This window comes from Schistocerca gregaria, chromosome 2 (genome assembly GCF_023897955.1).
Source record: "Schistocerca gregaria isolate iqSchGreg1 chromosome 2, iqSchGreg1.2, whole genome shotgun sequence".
NCBI classification, from domain to species: Eukaryota; Metazoa; Arthropoda; class Insecta; order Orthoptera; family Acrididae; genus Schistocerca; species Schistocerca gregaria.
The window spans coordinates 771,369,349-771,382,536 of NC_064921.1; the positions used below are offsets into that span (position 1 = coordinate 771,369,349).

Here is a 13,188-nt window from a genome sequence, read left to right on the forward strand (position 1 = left end):
GTCGAAGAGACGCACAGATCCGGTGTGGTCTAGTGGCTAGCCGACACGGTAGCTCAGCGTGTTCGGTCAGAGGATTTGCTACCCTCTGTAATAAAAAAACTGAGTTAGTGGTTCAAGGACGAACTGAAACGGGTGTCTTGCGACGTCCGCACTGAGCAGATACAACGAACGAAAACGAACAACATGAGATAAAAAAAAAAAAAAAAAAAAAAGTGGCTAGGATACCTGGCTTTCACCCAGGAGGCCCGGGTTCGATTCCCGGTACCGGAACGGAATTTTTTCCACACTACTCGTGACAAGTTTGAGCTGTCCGAGCTGCCGTTTCCCGTCCTGCTCGCAATATAGCTACTGTTTCGTGACAGTCAGCAGAATATAGACGAGGGAAGCAGACACACGACGGCCATAGAAATGGTGTATGGCTTCATGCCACACGGTTCCAGCGTAGGCCTGAGCAACTGCATCTGTCGAGGCCCGTTAGCTCAGTTGGTTAGAGCGTCGTGATAATAACGCGAAGGTCGTGGGTTCGATCCCCCCACGGGCCACTACGCTTTTACTACTACGAAAAGGCAGCGCCGATTTCAGCTGGCGAGTGTGATGACCACCCTGCGTGGAAGTTGACAGAGGTTCCAAACCCGACCTGTCGGGAAGCGCTACAGCATTCACTCGCCAATGGCCATAGTGTGCACAAAACACTGGTTCTCAACCGATAAAGAGAAAACGAAAGGAAATGTCCGATTGCCGATGCGTAACAACTTTGGCCCTTGTCAGTACTTGGGCGGGTAAGTGCATCGGAACACAGGGTACTGTCGGCAGTTTTACTTCCTATTTTTCTTTCTCCTTTGTTTTCGGAGCCACAGCCCGATTCGGTCAGGGAGACGCCACCGTGAAATGAAGGGGCGTGCTGTGTGTCCATCGCCTCGCCTCTCCTTACCTCTCTCAGTCGTTTCTCGTGCTTGTTGTTTTGATATAGGCCGATTTGAGAGCGTCAGCTCTCGCAAAGTCGAGACAAGTCGAGACACACTACAGGCTGGTCTGCAGCGAGTAACAGGGAGGAAAAAAAAACATTAATTTCAAGGCGCGTGGCAAAAGTACTCAAACGCGAAATTAAAAGCCTGCTGCGGTGGCCGGGAATCGAACCCGGATCAACTGCTTGGAAGGCAACTATGCTGACCATTACACCACCACCGCACAAGCGAGCGCCCCGGCGCCGCACTGTGTCGGCTTCCCGCCTGTCGGCAGCGGCCGAAGGTGGTGGTACCTGGCAGGCGCATTTCGAGGTAGGCTAGGGGAGCACATCCAGACGCATTCGGACAGCATATCCGCGCACATTTCGCATCCTTTGGCAAGAGTCGGCTCCGGTGACGCAAGAGTACGCAGAGGACCGCGTTCTGGCGGCGATTTTAAGCAGTACAGTGCAGGGTTCAGCGTCTGCAGCATCTTCTCGACAGAATGCTATGGCGCTTGACGACAGTCCCACTTTCCCTCAAGACAACTGCTCGGGAAGCAGCGTGAAGTTGCTACCGGCCGGAGCATCGGTGGTTCAGTGGTAGAATGCTCGCCTGCCACGCGGGCGGCCCGGGTTCGATTCCCGGCCGATGTATCATTTTGCTTTTCCCGCGGTAATGCTGCCGTGTGGCTTGCGCGCTTTACATGCACGATCCACAAGAATGTATAGCTGGATTCCTTTGAGAAGAACCGAGAACGCAGCACTAGCGGGTCCCCACTGGGACGCTCGCATCATGTTCTACAGACTAGCGTCGGCCTGGCCTCACAAGTTGCTGTGTCCAGGTGCCTCCGAGGCACTGAACTTTAACGACAAGGAGTGCTGCCTATCGTTGCAAAAGCTGCAGCAACACCGCAATTAACTGGGCCGGCAATGGACGTGTAGCAAACAGAACACGTTATCCAGGAAGTACAGTGTCTTCACGTCTAACATTGGGTATGATACTTACCCAGTTTCCAGGACAAACGGTTCACCGGTGCCTCGGTAGCGCAGTAGGCAGCGCGTAAGTCTCATAATCTTAAGGTCGTGAGTTCGATCCTCACCCGGGGCATTTAATTTTCTGTGACTGATGGTGGTGCTGTTGCTGGGGCCCCAACTTATTTCTTGTTTGTTATCCACAACGCTTCAGCGGGAAAATGTTTACTTCCTGTTATTGCTACTTACAGCTTCCCTTTTTCTCTTCTCCCAGCAGAGCATGAAGCCAAAAGCATTGCTCTGAGACGTTTGAGGTGCGCGCCTTGCCAGTCAGCATGCGCAAAGATGCTCGCAAAGAGAGATGGGCGCCGACGCGGGACTCGGCACGAAATGCGACAAGGGACCGTCCGAACCGTCGAAGAGACGCACAGATCCGGTGTGGTCTAGTGGCTAGCCGACACGGTAGCTCAGCGTGTTCGGTCAGAGGATTTGCTACCCTCTGTAATAAAAAAACTGAGTTAGTGGTTCAAGGACGAACTGAAACGGGTGTCTTGCGACGTCCGCACTGAGCAGATACAACGAACGAAAACGAACAACATGAGATAAAAAAAAAAAAAAAAAAAAAAGTGGCTAGGATACCTGGCTTTCACCCAGGAGGCCCGGGTTCGATTCCCGGTACCGGAACGGAATTTTTTCCACACTACTCGTGACAAGTTTGAGCTGTCCGAGCTGCCGTTTCCCGTCCTGCTCGCAATATAGCTACTGTTTCGTGACAGTCAGCAGAATATAGACGAGGGAAGCAGACACACGACGGCCATAGAAATGGTGTATGGCTTCATGCCACACGGTTCCAGCGTAGGCCTGAGCAACTGCATCTGTCGAGGCCCGTTAGCTCAGTTGGTTAGAGCGTCGTGATAATAACGCGAAGGTCGTGGGTTCGATCCCCCCACGGGCCACTACGCTTTTACTACTACGAAAAGGCAGCGCCGATTTCAGCTGGCGAGTGTGATGACCACCCTGCGTGGAAGTTGACAGAGGTTCCAAACCCGACCTGTCGGGAAGCGCTACAGCATTCACTCGCCAATGGCCATAGTGTGCACAAAACACTGGTTCTCAACCGATAAAGAGAAAACGAAAGGAAATGTCCGATTGCCGATGCGTAACAACTTTGGCCCTTGTCAGTACTTGGGCGGGTAAGTGCATCGGAACACAGGGTACTGTCGGCAGTTTTACTTCCTATTTTTCTTTCTCCTTTGTTTTCGGAGCCACAGCCCGATTCGGTCAGGGAGACGCCACCGTGAAATGAAGGGGCGTGCTGTGTGTCCATCGCCTCGCCTCTCCTTACCTCTCTCAGTCGTTTCTCGTGCTTGTTGTTTTGATATAGGCCGATTTGAGAGCGTCAGCTCTCGCAAAGTCGAGACAAGTCGAGACACACTACAGGCTGGTCTGCAGCGAGTAACAGGGAGGAAAAAAAAACATTAATTTCAAGGCGCGTGGCAAAAGTACTCAAACGCGAAATTAAAAGCCTGCTGCGGTGGCCGGGAATCGAACCCGGATCAACTGCTTGGAAGGCAACTATGCTGACCATTACACCACCACCGCACAAGCGAGCGCCCCGGCGCCGCACTGTGTCGGCTTCCCGCCTGTCGGCAGCGGCCGAAGGTGGTGGTACCTGGCAGGCGCATTTCGAGGTAGGCTAGGGGAGCACATCCAGACGCATTCGGACAGCATATCCGCGCACATTTCGCATCCTTTGGCAAGAGTCGGCTCCGGTGACGCAAGAGTACGCAGAGGACCGCGTTCTGGCGGCGATTTTAAGCAGTACAGTGCAGGGTTCAGCGTCTGCAGCATCTTCTCGACAGAATGCTATGGCGCTTGACGACAGTCCCACTTTCCCTCAAGACAACTGCTCGGGAAGCAGCGTGAAGTTGCTACCGGCCGGAGCATCGGTGGTTCAGTGGTAGAATGCTCGCCTGCCACGCGGGCGGCCCGGGTTCGATTCCCGGCCGATGTATCATTTTGCTTTTCCCGCGGTAATGCTGCCGTGTGGCTTGCGCGCTTTACATGCACGATCCACAAGAATGTATAGCTGGATTCCTTTGAGAAGAACCGAGAACGCAGCACTAGCGGGTCCCCACTGGGACGCTCGCATCATGTTCTACAGACTAGCGTCGGCCTGGCCTCACAAGTTGCTGTGTCCAGGTGCCTCCGAGGCACTGAACTTTAACGACAAGGAGTGCTGCCTATCGTTGCAAAAGCTGCAGCAACACCGCAATTAACTGGGCCGGCAATGGACGTGTAGCAAACAGAACACGTTATCCAGGAAGTACAGTGTCTTCACGTCTAACATTGGGTATGATACTTACCCAGTTTCCAGGACAAACGGTTCACCGGTGCCTCGGTAGCGCAGTAGGCAGCGCGTAAGTCTCATAATCTTAAGGTCGTGAGTTCGATCCTCACCCGGGGCATTTAATTTTCTGTGACTGATGGTGGTGCTGTTGCTGGGGCCCCAACTTATTTCTTGTTTGTTATCCACAACGCTTCAGCGGGAAAATGTTTACTTCCTGTTATTGCTACTTACAGCTTCCCTTTTTCTCTTCTCCCAGCAGAGCATGAAGCCAAAAGCATTGCTCTGAGACGTTTGAGGTGCGCGCCTTGCCAGTCAGCATGCGCAAAGATGCTCGCAAAGAGAGATGGGCGCCGACGCGGGACTCGGCACGAAATGCGACAAGGGACCGTCCGAACCGTCGAAGAGACGCACAGATCCGGTGTGGTCTAGTGGCTAGCCGACACGGTAGCTCAGCGTGTTCGGTCAGAGGATTTGCTACCCTCTGTAATAAAAAAACTGAGTTAGTGGTTCAAGGACGAACTGAAACGGGTGTCTTGCGACGTCCGCACTGAGCAGATACAACGAACGAAAACGAACAACATGAGATAAAAAAAAAAAAAAAAAAGTGGCTAGGATACCTGGCTTTCACCCAGGAGGCCCGGGTTCGATTCCCGGTACCGGAACGGAATTTTTTCCACTCTACTCGTGACAAGTTTGAGCTGTCCGAGCTGCCGTTTCCCGTCCTGCTCGCAATATAGCTACTGTTTCGTGACAGTCAGCAGAATATAGACGAGGGAAGCAGACACACGACGGCCATAGAAATGGTGTATGGCTTCATGCCACACGGTTCCAGCGTAGGCCTGAGCAACTGCATCTGTCGAGGCCCGTTAGCTCAGTTGGTTAGAGCGTCGTGCTAATAACGCGAAGGTCGTGGGTTCGATCCCCCCACGGGCCACTACGCTTTTACTACTACGAAAAGGCAGCGCCGATTTCAGCTGGCGAGTGTGATGACCACCCTGCGTGGAAGTTGACAGAGGTTCCAAACCCGACCTGTCGGGAAGCGCTACAGCATTCACTCGCCAATGGCCATAGTGTGCACAAAACACTGGTTCTCAACCGATAAAGAGAAAACGAAAGGAAATGTCCGATTGCCGATGCGTAACAACTTTGGCCCTTGTCAGTACTTGGGCGGGTAAGTGCATCGGAACACAGGGTACTGTCGGCAGTTTTACTTCCTATTTTTCTTTCTCCTTTGTTTTCGGAGCCACAGCCCGATTCGGTCAGGGAGACGCCACCGTGAAATGAAGGGGCGTGCTGTGTGTCCATCGCCTCGCCTCTCCTTACCTCTCTCAGTCGTTTCTCGTGCTTGTTGTTTTGATATAGGCCGATTTGAGAGCGTCAGCTCTCGCGTCAGCTCTCGCAAAGTCGAGACACACTACAGGCTGGTCTGCAGCGAGTAACAGGGAGGAAAAAAAAACATTAATTTCAAGGCGCGTGGCAAAAGTACTCAAACGCGAAATTAAAAGCCTGCTGCGGTGGCCGGGAATCGAACCCGGATCAACTGCTTGGAAGGCAACTATGCTGACCATTACACCACCACCGCACAAGCGAGTGCCCCGGCGCCGCACTGTGTCGGCTTCCCGCCTGTCGGCAGCGGCCGAAGGTGGTGGTACCTGGCAGGCGCATTTCGAGGTAGGCTAGGGGAGCACATCCAGACGCATTCGGACAGCATATCCGCGCACATTTCGCATCCTTTGGCAAGAGTCGGCTCCGGTGACGCAAGAGTACGCAGAGGACCGCGTTCTGGCGGCGATTTTAAGCAGTACAGTGCAGGGTTCAGCGTCTGCAGCATCTTCTCGACAGAATGCTATGGCGCTTGACGACAGTCACACTTTCCCTCAAGACAACTGCTCGGGAAGCAGCGTGAAGTTGCTACCGGCCGGAGCATCGGTGGTTCAGTGGTAGAATGCTCGCCTGCCACGCGGGCGGCCCGGGTTCGATTCCCGGCCGATGCATCATTTTGCTTTTCCCGCGGTAATGCTGCCGTGTGGCTTGCGCGCTTTACATGCACGATCCACAAGAATGTGTAGCTGGATTCCTTTGAGAAGAACCGAGAACGCAGCACTAGCGGGTCCCCACTGGGACGCTCGCATCATGTTCTACAGACTAGCGTCGGCCTGGCCTCACAAGTTGCTGTGTCCAGGTGCCTCCGAGGCACTGAACTTTAACGACAAGGAGTGCTGCCTATCGTTGCAAAAGCTGCAGCAACACCGCAATTAACTGGGCCGGCAATGGACGTGTAGCAAACAGAACACGTTATCCAGGAAGTACAGTGTCTTCACGTCTAACATTGGGTATGATACTTACCCAGTTTCCAGGACAAACGGTTCACCGGTGCCTCGGTAGCGCAGTAGGCAGCGCGTAAGTCTCATAATCTTAAGGTCGTGAGTTCGATCCTCACCCGGGGCATTTAATTTTCTGTGACTGATGGTGGTGCTGTTGCTGGGGCCCCAACTTATTTCTTGTTTGTTATCCACAACGCTTCAGCGGGAAAATGTTTACTTCCTGTTATTGCTACTTACAGCTTCCCTTTTTCTCTTCTCCCAGCAGAGCATGAAGCCAAAAGCATTGCTCTGAGACGTTTGAGGTGCGCGCCTTGCCAGTCAGCATGCGCAAAGATGCTCGCAAAGAGAGATGGGCGCCGACGCGGGACTCGGCACGAAATGCGACAAGGGACCGTCCTAACCGTCGAAGAGACGCACAGATCCGGTGTGGTCTAGTGGCATTCTGGCTTTAGCCGTCGCCGCGGTCGGACGTGCTTGTTGTTTACTCCGCGTACGTTAGCGCTATCGCCGGTGTTTGGTGTTTACGTGAAGTTAGCTGTACATTTTCGCTGTTATTTTTTGAGTGGTGTCTCTGATAAGTGTTTTTATAGTGCTTTCGTCCGTTCCACGTCTCGTGCTTCGCCGCAACTTCGGTTGTTGCCGGAATTTCGTCGGAACCGACGACCATGTCTGACACCGTCAGGAAGAATACTTTAGTCTTCTCGTTCGAGAAAGAAACACGGCCGGTCCAACCCACTGCGCTGGAAATCCACGATTGGCTGACTGAGGTAATCGGTATAAATTCTGACTCTGTTCATACCACGCAATTAGATGCTGAAAAATACTGTGTTTTTGTTAAATTTCTGAACTCAGTGACAGTCGATAAGTTGCTTGCAAAATGGGGTAATTCCGTCGAATTTGTTCATCGAGACGGTTCCAAAAGTAATGTCTCTGTACGAAAAGCTGATTTCATGTACACCAATGTCAGGATTTTGAATGTTCCAATTGAAATTGATAATCAGTTGATCAAGGACGCTCTATCTAAATATGGCGAAGTTAAATCTATCTATAACGAAAGATGGTCGAAGCTATACAAGATACAGTGTTTTAATGGCATTAGATCCGTTGAAATGGAGGTGAAAGCCAACATTCCGTCCCATATATCCGTTGCAGGCCATAAAGCACATGTTGTGTATTCTGGTCAGGAGCGCACGTGCAATATTTGCAATGAGACAGGTCATTTCCGACAAGATTGTCCGCGCCGTGTTTTTGTTCTTCGGAACAATCTAACACAGCGTCAAAAACTGACCCTCAGCGATGTCTTACCAAATAGCACTTCCCTTCTTTCGGTTAACGACAGTGATGCATGTACTTCTGCAGTGCCCGCCATAACTACTACGGAGTTCCCTCCCCTGAGCGTCATTACATCACACCCTTCTGTTCCCGATTGCGATCTCCAGAATAAGAAGCGACCGTTGGAAATGACCGATGACGGCTCGGACGGCGAGTCCGCCCGTAATTCGCCTTCCACCCGCAAGCAGAAGCAGTGTAATGCGGATGTGCTCGAGGAAACAAACAGTACATGTATTGACGTGACGACAGCCGCTAAGGCAACCCGGCCGCTGTCGGCGGCTGAACAGGTACAAACGGTCCACGGAGGGGACGCAGTAACGATTGTCGCGGAGACGGAAGAGGCGCACTCCGAAGCACAAGAGGTGACGGAGCGGAACCCAACTCAAGAATTTACAGACCCACAAACCGCCGACTCAGTCAGTGCTCTGGAGCTAGTGACGGAAGAACAAGGAAATGGCACTCGTAAAAAGGACGCTGTTGAGGCAGCTTCGGTCACAACGGTGGTAAAGATAGACAATCCGAATGACGGCGCGTTGAACCAAGATGTCCGAAGACGCCGACTCAAACCGCAACCTAATCTCAAAGCTTCCCGTAACCAAAGCAAACAACAACCAGCACAAGAGGAAGCGACGGCCAAGAACGTCTTGTATGAAATCATCACGGAAAGACCTAAGGAGGTACCTTCAAGTGACATTAGTGATGCAAAGCCCCTCGGTAAAACTAAAACCCGAGATGTTCGGAATCCTGCACCAAAATGAGGCTGTAAGATGAAAAAAACAAAGGATTTTGTTGAACCAGTTTCATTTCTAATTGTACTACTGTCTTAGTCATATTTCAGAGGAACCAGATGAAGTGTTTACCAAGCTTCAAATACTGACTATTCTTTTAGATGTTTGTTTAAGCAGAGTCGTTTCTCCCTTCTAGGAGCTGCACATCTCTTTTTTTTTTTATTAATATTTTGTTATCTTTTTAATCACTTATTTACTTTTTATGCAAACTAAATGTCCCAGGCATATACAATTACGACTATCAATATTAACAGGATTACATCCGTGACTAAAGTTACAGCGCTCAAGGATTATTTATATGAGTCAGGGACGGACATTGCTTTCCTACAGGAAGTAGTGCTGACTAATCTTACAGTGCGTGGATATTTGGCGATTTTAAATGTCTCACTTGACACCAACGTCGGTACAGCAATTTTAGTCAGGGAGGGGATTCCTGTCTCGGATATCGAGAGGTTGGACTCCGGCAGAGCGATAGGTATAAAAGTCTTTGGTTCTACCCTTATCAATCTGTATGCCCCTTCTGGCACATCCAATAGAATGGAAAGAGCACAGTTCTATAAAGAAGAAATCATTTATTTATTGCGGAAAAACCCAAAAGATCTTATAATAGGCGGTGATTTTAATTGTGTGATAAATAAGAAAGACCAGATTCCGAATTTTAATACCTGCAATGAACTGAAGCGTTTCGTCACTGTTTTACAGCTTAAAGATGCTTGGGAAATAATGTATCCCACATTTGTGGCATTTACATTCCTAGGTCCTCACTCACGTAGCAGGATCGACAGACTCTACATGTCGCAAAGTCTAGTTAGCTCCTTCATTAAAGCAGAGACGATTCCAGTTTACTTTTCTGATCATAGCTCCGTGCTAGCTTCCATCAACCTTACTGCGCAACCCACTCGCCGTTTTAGAAGTTCATGGCACCTTAATACGTCACTGATGCAGGACGACGGATTAGAAGAAAGTTTGACAGAAGCGTGGGCATTGTGCCTCCGCTCTGCAGATAGACACGTCTCAGTACTAGACTGGTGGTGCAACAGGGCAAAGCCTAAACTGAGAAAAGTTCTCATCCAGTATAGTGTACAACGATCGAAAGACTTGAAAAATTCCATAGAATTTTATTATACCATGCTGCGAAATTTATATGAGCAGGCAAACACTTCCAACGTCCGTCTGGCAGATATCAAGCAAACTAAGGCCAAATTGCTCAGTCTTAAAAGACAGCAGATGGAGGGTCTGAAATTAAAATCCAAGGCTAAGACAGTCGTGGAGGATGAACATGCTTCCTTGTACCATCTACTGAAGCACGAAAGAAACAGGAGACGCACCTTCATTGATGGACTTCAGTCTGAAACTGGCGAGACACTCACGACTCAGAGAGACATCGTCAATGCAGTGCACAAATATTACGAAGACCTATACACTGCCAACCCGGTATGTGAAGAGTCCTTCGATGAGTTCCTTAGTTACATAGCTCCACAGGTCTCGGACGAGGAAAACGAAGACCTTCTCGTTGAGTGTACTAACGAAGATATCCACAGAATCATCTGCAAATCTCCTCTGAGGAAATCGCCGGGACCGGATGGTTTGCCTGTTGAATTTTATAAACGATACTGGCCACTGATTGGTGACATGTTTACCCGAATGACGAACGAGGTGCTTCAGGGAAAGCATTTACCTGCTGTTTTTAAAGAGAGCACAATAGTACTAATCCCAAAAAATGCTGCAAAAAGAAACCTCAACAACTTTCGTCCTATCTCCCTGTTAAACTCCGATTATAAAATCATCGGCAGAATTTTAAACAACAGACTCTCACAGTTGGCCAAAAAGATAGTAAGTCCATACCAGTCCTGTGTGCCTACCAAGAGCATTTTCAAAAGCATAGCTGAATATAGAGATATAATTGCAATCACTGCTGTGACCACCATAAAATGTGCTATCATGTTTATTGACTTCCAGAAAGCATTTGATCGTGTGGATCATAGATTCCTTAGTGCCACACTGAACAAAATAGGTTTTAATGAGCGAGTCGTAAGTGTGATCAGAAATGTTGCAACAGGCATCAGCGCTTGTATATCAGTTAACTGCCAGAGGACAAAGCAGATTCAGATCAGGCGCGGCGTTCCTCAAGGAAGCCCCCTTTCCATGTTCCTATTCGTGCTTTCATTAGAACCTTTCCTCCGCAGTGTTCATGCCACTCTAACTGGCATCACATTATCTGGTCACCGAACAGTCATAAACGCCTATGCCGATGATGTCGGAGTCGTCCTGCGAAATCCCGACGACATTTTGAAATTGGAAACGCTAATTAAAAAGTACTGTAGAGTCTCCGGAGCAGGTGTCAACGCAAACAAAAGCAAACTCCTAAACCTGCGGGGTTTTCAACATACCACCTTAGCCTGGGCCACAATGGTCACCCAATGCAAAGCACTAGGAATAACACTGACACCTTGTCCGTTAAAAATGGCAGCTATCAATTGGAGAAATACATCGGGACAACTTCTTGGAACAACAAGGGAAAACCTCCACCGTAACATGAACCAAGTTCAGAGGGTGATTTTCATTAACCACTGCATTCTCTCCAGGAGTTACTTTATAGCACAGATCTTCCCACTACCGAAAATGATTGGAAAAAAGATAATGTCTACCATTGCCAGCTATCTTTGGAGAGGGGATATATTCAGAGTCGACGCAAAAACTGCGACCTTAGATCCCAGGAATGGAGGTTTGGGGTTAGTTGACATCAGAAATAAGGCGTCTGCGCTTTTTATAAAAAGGACCGCCACTATCCTTAGCGACCACGCTGATAGCATTACAACTAAATTATTTGAAGTTGTCAGGCCTGCCAGTTTACAGGCGCCGGTGAATGTGCAAAAAATAAATAACCGGCTCCAGTACGTTCGTGTATATTTTGTGGAATTCAGCTATCTCGGCGGTGTCATCATCAACTCACGACGGATCACGGCCCGCGATATTCTGTGCCATCGAAAGAAAATGGAGGGGAGAAACAAATTGGAAAGTAAATACCCACACACTGATTGGGACGCCATATGGAAAAATATTAATATGCGTGGTCTACCATCGGACGTCAAGTCAGCGTGGTATAAAACAGTGAATGAGACCGTAAGCACCAATGAAAGGTTACATGCAATCGGCGTTAGCGACACGAACCTATGTCTCAAATGTAAATTGATCGACACGTTAGTGCACAGATTCACGTGCGGTGGCAATCTACAACTCTGTAATTGGATTAGGGAACAACTGGCTTTTCTTACGAGATCTTCGGTGGAAAATTTTCCCCCTGTTACATTCCTCAGGCCTCAGACTTGCTATTTTCCAGCAGCAAAAAACAACTCGGTCCATTGGTTAATGGGACACTATGTGAATTACGTAATTAATCACCTGGGAAATGACAATTCCACTGAGTTTTACATGTACTTGAAGTGTGCTTTTTATAACGCCCTGAAATATAAAGACCACAAGAAAAACTACGGCAATATGCTTAAAATTGTATTCGAGCGACTGGGCATTGGTTGACAAGCCAACGAGATAAACAAAAATCGTTTATTTAAGCGAAACGACGCTTAAACAAAAACAATTGGGGAGAAGTACAATTTTACAGTTTCATATTACAATCACTTATCCTCTGCTGGCAAAGAAGGCTATTTTGTTTATTGCACAGAAGAAGCCGAAGCCGAAAGCCAGTATCGCAGGGTTAAAGATAAATTGTTTTCTTATACATTCATTTTATGACTGAGAAGGAAGTCTCATTTGTTTCCATGGAAGGGAACATACTTTTTTATTATTATTATTAATCTCAAGAAGGAAAGGAGGCTATGGAATTAGTGCCTTAACATAAAATTCCTTCTTCACATTCCATGAAGATTTTTCTTTTACAATAAAAAAAATAACAAACAAACAAAAATAATAATAATAACATTAAAAAAACTAAACGGAAATTAAAAAAATAATATACAGGTTCAGGGTCCACTACTTCCTACAACTTTATTATATATTACAAAGAAGTATGCTAGGTTGCCGAGAAGCAGTGGATGAGAAAAAAAAAAAAAAAAAAAAAAAAAAAAAGCACTAAAGCTATAACCTTCAATCTCTATTGCCTCGGCATGACATAAATTTTTTGTTTCAAATGAAGCATCTTTTGGTTCAGGATTTCGAAGGCAAAACAGCATATATCTACGTATACACAAGATGTAAAATTTCTTATTGAAAACTATGATAAAGACACGCCTCAGCAACAGGACTGGGTGGAGACATCGCGGCCAGGCCTCGAGATTTTGACCCCTGCCCGCTTTGCCTCCGCCTGCCTCATGCTGCTTATAAAAAAAAAAAAAAAAAAAAAAAAAAAAATAGCTCAGTTGGTAGAGCACCTAAAAAATAAAATAAAAATAAAAAAAAAGTTGGTAGAGTACTAAAAAAAAAATGGATAAGGCATCGGTCTCCTAAACCGGGGATTGT

At 48.2% G+C, this 13,188-nt stretch overlaps 12 non-coding genes across 12 annotated transcripts; 9 read left to right on the top strand and 3 right to left on the bottom strand.

Moving 5' to 3' along the window:
* Positions 1–468: 468 nt before the first annotated feature.
* On the top strand, positions 469–542 carry Trnai-aau (transfer RNA isoleucine (anticodon AAU)). Its single transcript has one exon. It is a non-coding gene; the product is annotated as a tRNA-Ile (tRNA).
* Positions 543–1,116: 574 nt separating this feature from the next.
* Positions 1,117–1,188, bottom strand: Trnag-ucc (transfer RNA glycine (anticodon UCC)). Its single transcript has one exon. It is a non-coding gene; the product is annotated as a tRNA-Gly (tRNA).
* Positions 1,189–1,529: 341 nt separating this feature from the next.
* Trnag-gcc (transfer RNA glycine (anticodon GCC)) lies at positions 1,530–1,600 on the top strand. The gene has a single exon. It is a non-coding gene; the product is annotated as a tRNA-Gly (tRNA).
* Positions 1,601–1,981: 381 nt separating this feature from the next.
* On the top strand, positions 1,982–2,054 carry Trnam-cau (transfer RNA methionine (anticodon CAU)). Its single transcript has one exon. It is a non-coding gene; the product is annotated as a tRNA-Met (tRNA).
* A 746-nt stretch (positions 2,055–2,800) lies between these two features.
* Positions 2,801–2,874, top strand: Trnai-aau (transfer RNA isoleucine (anticodon AAU)). The gene has a single exon. It is a non-coding gene; the product is annotated as a tRNA-Ile (tRNA).
* A 574-nt stretch (positions 2,875–3,448) lies between these two features.
* Trnag-ucc (transfer RNA glycine (anticodon UCC)) lies at positions 3,449–3,520 on the bottom strand. The gene has a single exon. It is a non-coding gene; the product is annotated as a tRNA-Gly (tRNA).
* Positions 3,521–3,861: 341 nt separating this feature from the next.
* Positions 3,862–3,932, top strand: Trnag-gcc (transfer RNA glycine (anticodon GCC)). The gene has a single exon. It is a non-coding gene; the product is annotated as a tRNA-Gly (tRNA).
* Positions 3,933–4,313: 381 nt separating this feature from the next.
* Trnam-cau (transfer RNA methionine (anticodon CAU)) lies at positions 4,314–4,386 on the top strand. Its single transcript has one exon. It is a non-coding gene; the product is annotated as a tRNA-Met (tRNA).
* Positions 4,387–5,128: 742 nt separating this feature from the next.
* Trnai-aau (transfer RNA isoleucine (anticodon AAU)) lies at positions 5,129–5,202 on the top strand. Its single transcript has one exon. It is a non-coding gene; the product is annotated as a tRNA-Ile (tRNA).
* A 576-nt stretch (positions 5,203–5,778) lies between these two features.
* Positions 5,779–5,850, bottom strand: Trnag-ucc (transfer RNA glycine (anticodon UCC)). Its single transcript has one exon. It is a non-coding gene; the product is annotated as a tRNA-Gly (tRNA).
* Positions 5,851–6,191: 341 nt separating this feature from the next.
* Trnag-gcc (transfer RNA glycine (anticodon GCC)) lies at positions 6,192–6,262 on the top strand. Its single transcript has one exon. It is a non-coding gene; the product is annotated as a tRNA-Gly (tRNA).
* A 381-nt stretch (positions 6,263–6,643) lies between these two features.
* Trnam-cau (transfer RNA methionine (anticodon CAU)) lies at positions 6,644–6,716 on the top strand. The gene has a single exon. It is a non-coding gene; the product is annotated as a tRNA-Met (tRNA).
* The last annotated feature ends 6,472 nt before the right edge of the window (positions 6,717–13,188 follow it).